Here is a 3,546-nt window from a genome sequence, read left to right as displayed (position 1 = left end):
TGCGTTACGGGGCATCGTTTCTCTCGCGCCGAATTCTCTCGAGCTGGGAAATCGCTCATTTTTGCGTCGCCAAATATCGTACGAACGCCGTGAAACTTCCACAGGCTTTTTCAGCAGATTTGCACCTGCACTCCAAAAAGTCAAAATTTTTACACATAGACCCCATCAAACGGGAGAAATTGGCCCGGATTGCTCTCATGTGCGTTACGGGGCATCGTTTCTCTCGCTCCGAATTCCATCGAGCTTGGAAATCGCTCATTTTTGCGTCGCCAAATATCGTACGAACGCCGTGAAACTTCCACAGGCTTTTCCAGCAGATTTGCACCTGCACTCAAAAAAGTCAAAATTTTTACACATAGACCCCATCAAACGGGAGAAATTGGCCCGGATTGCTCTCATGTGCGTTACGGGGCATCGTTTCTGTCGCGCCGAATTCCATCGAGCTGGGAAATCGCTCATTTTTGCGTCGCCAAATATCGTACGAACGCCGTGAAACTTCCACAGGCTTTTCCAGCAGATTGGCACGTGCACTCAAAAAAGTCAAAATTTGTACACATAGACCCCATCAAACGGGAGAAATTGGCCGGGATTGCTCTCATGTGCGTTACGGGGCATCGTTTCTCTCGCTCCGAATTCCATCGAGCTGGGAAATCGCTCATTTTTGCGTCGCCAAATATCGTACGAACGCCGTGAAACTTCCACAGGCTTTTTCAGCAGATTTGCACGTGCACTCAAAAAAGTCAAAATTTGTACACATAGACCCCATCAAACGGGAGAAATTGGCCCGGATTGCTCTCATGTGCGTTACGGGGCATCGTTTCTCTCGCGCCGAATTCCATCGAGCTGGGAAATCGCTCATTTTTGCGTCGCCAAATATCGTACGAACGCCGTGAAACTTCCACAGGCTTTTCCAGCAGATTTGCACCTGCACTCAAAAAAGTCAAAATTTTTACACATAGACCCCATCAAACGGGAGAAATTGGCCCGGATTGCTCTCATGTGCGTTACGGGGCATCGTTTCTCTCGCGCCGAATTCTCTCGAGCTGGGAAATCGCTCATTTTTGCGTCGCCAAATATCGTACGAACGCCGTGAAACTTCCACAGGCTTTTTCAGCAGATTTGCACCTGCACTCAAAAAAGTCAAAATTTTTACACATAGACCCCATCAAACGGGAGAAATTGGCCCGGATTGCTCTCATGTGCGTTACGGGGCATCGTTTCTCTCGCGCCGAATTCCATCGAGCTGGGAAATCGCTCATTTTTGCGTCGCCAAATATCGTACGAACGCCGTGAAACTTCCACAGGCTTTTTCAGCAGATTTGCACGTGCACTCAAAAAAGTCAAAATTTTTACACATAGACCCCATCAAACGGGAGAAATTGGCCCGGATTGCTCTCATGTGCGTTACGGGGCATCGTTTCTCTCGCGCCGAATTCTCTCGAGCTGGGAAATCGCTCATTTTTGCGTCGCCAAATATCGTACGAACGCCGTGAAACTTCCACAGGCTTTTTCAGCAGATTTGCACGTGCACTCAAAAAAGTCAAAATTTGTACACATAGACCCCATCAAACGGGAGAAATTGGCCGGGATTGCTCTCATGTGCGTTACGGGGCATCGTTTCTCTCGCTCCGAATTCCATCGAGCTGGGAAATCGCTCATTTTTGCGTCGCCAAATATCGTACGAACGCCGTGAAACTTCCACAGGCTTTTTCAGCAGATTTGCACGTGCACTCAAAAAAGTCAAAATTTTTACACATAGACCCCATCAAACGGGAGAAATTGGCCGGGATTGCTCTCATGTGCGTTACGGGGCATCGTTTCTCTCGCGCCGAATTCCATCGAGCTGGGAAATCGCTCATTTTTGCGTCGCCAAATATCGTACGAACGCCGTGAAACTTCCACAGGCTTTTCCAGCAGATTTGCACCTGCACTCAAAAAAGTCAAAATTTTTACACATAGACCCCATCAAACGGGAGAAATTGGCCCGGATTGCTCTCATGTGCGTTACGGGGCATCGTTTTTCTCGCTCCGAATTCCATCGAGCTTGGAAATCGCTCATTTTTGCGTCGCCAAATATCGTACGAACGCCGTGAAACTTCCACAGGCTTTTCCAGCAGATTTGCACCTGCACTCAAAAAAGTCAAAATTTTTACACATAGACCCCATCAAACGGGAGAAATTGGCCCGGATTGCTCTCATGTGCGTTACGGGGCATCGTTTCTCTCGCGCCGAATTCTCTCGAGCTGGGAAATCGCTCATTTTTGCGTCGCCAAATATCGTACGAACGCCGTGAAACTTCCACAGGCTTTTTCAGCAGATTTGCACCTGCACTCAAAAAAGTCAAAATTTGTACACATAGACCCCATCAAACGGGAGAAATTGGCCGGGATTGCTCTCATGTGCGTTACGGGGCATCGTTTCTCTCGCTCCGAATTCCATCGAGCTGGGAAATCGCTCATTTTTGCGTCGCCAAATATCGTACGAACGCCGTGAAACTTCCACAGGCTTTTTCAGCAGATTTGCACGTGCACTCAAAAAAGTCAAAATTTGTACACATAGACCCCATCAAACGGGAGAAATTGGCCGGGATTGCTCTCATGTGCGTTACGGGGCATCGTTTCTCTCGCGCCGAATTCCATCGAGCTGGGAAATCGCTCATTTTTGCGTCGCCAAATATCGTACGAACGCCGTGAAACTTCCACAGGCTTTTCCAGCAGATTTGCACGTGCACTCAAAAAAGTCAAAATTTTTACACATAGACCCCATCAAACGGGAGAAATTGGCCCGGATTGCTCTCATGTGCGTTACGGGGCATCGTTTCTCTCGCGCCGAATTCTCTCGAGCTGGGAAATCGCTCATTTTTGCGTCGCCAAATATCGTACGAACGCCGTGAAACTTCCACAGGCTTTTTCAGCAGATTTGCACCTGCACTCAAAAAAGTCAAAATTTTTACACATAGACCCCATCAAACGGGAGAAATTGGCCCGGATTGCTCTCATGTGCGTTACGGGGCATCGTTTCTCTCGCTCCGAATTCCATCGAGCTTGGAAATCGCTCATTTTTGCGTCGCCAAATATCGTACGAACGCCGTGAAACTTCCACAGGCTTTTCCAGCAGATTTGCACCTGCACTCAAAAAAGTCAAAATTTTTACACATAGACCCCATCAAACGGGAGAAATTGGCCCGGATTGCTCTCATGTGCGTTACGGGGCATCGTTTCTGTCGCGCCGAATTCCATCGAGCTGGGAAATCGCTCATTTTTGCGTCGCCAAATATCGTACGAACGCCGTGAAACTTCCACAGGCTTTTCCAGCAGATTGGCACGTGCACTCAAAAAAGTCAAAATTTGTACACATAGACCCCATCAAACGGGAGAAATTGGCCGGGATTGCTCTCATGTGCGTTACGGGGCATCGTTTCTCTCGCTCCGAATTCCATCGAGCTGGGAAATCGCTCATTTTTGCGTCGCCAAATATCGTACGAACGCCGTGAAACTTCCACAGGCTTTTTCAGCAGATTTGCACGTGCACTCAAAAAAGTCAAAA

The sequence above is a fragment of the Lampetra fluviatilis genome, unplaced genomic scaffold, assembly GCF_964198595.1.
Source record: "Lampetra fluviatilis unplaced genomic scaffold, kcLamFluv1.1 SCAFFOLD_315, whole genome shotgun sequence".
NCBI lineage: Eukaryota > Metazoa > Chordata > Hyperoartia > Petromyzontiformes > Petromyzontidae > Lampetra > Lampetra fluviatilis.
This window is presented reverse-complemented; position numbering follows the sequence as displayed.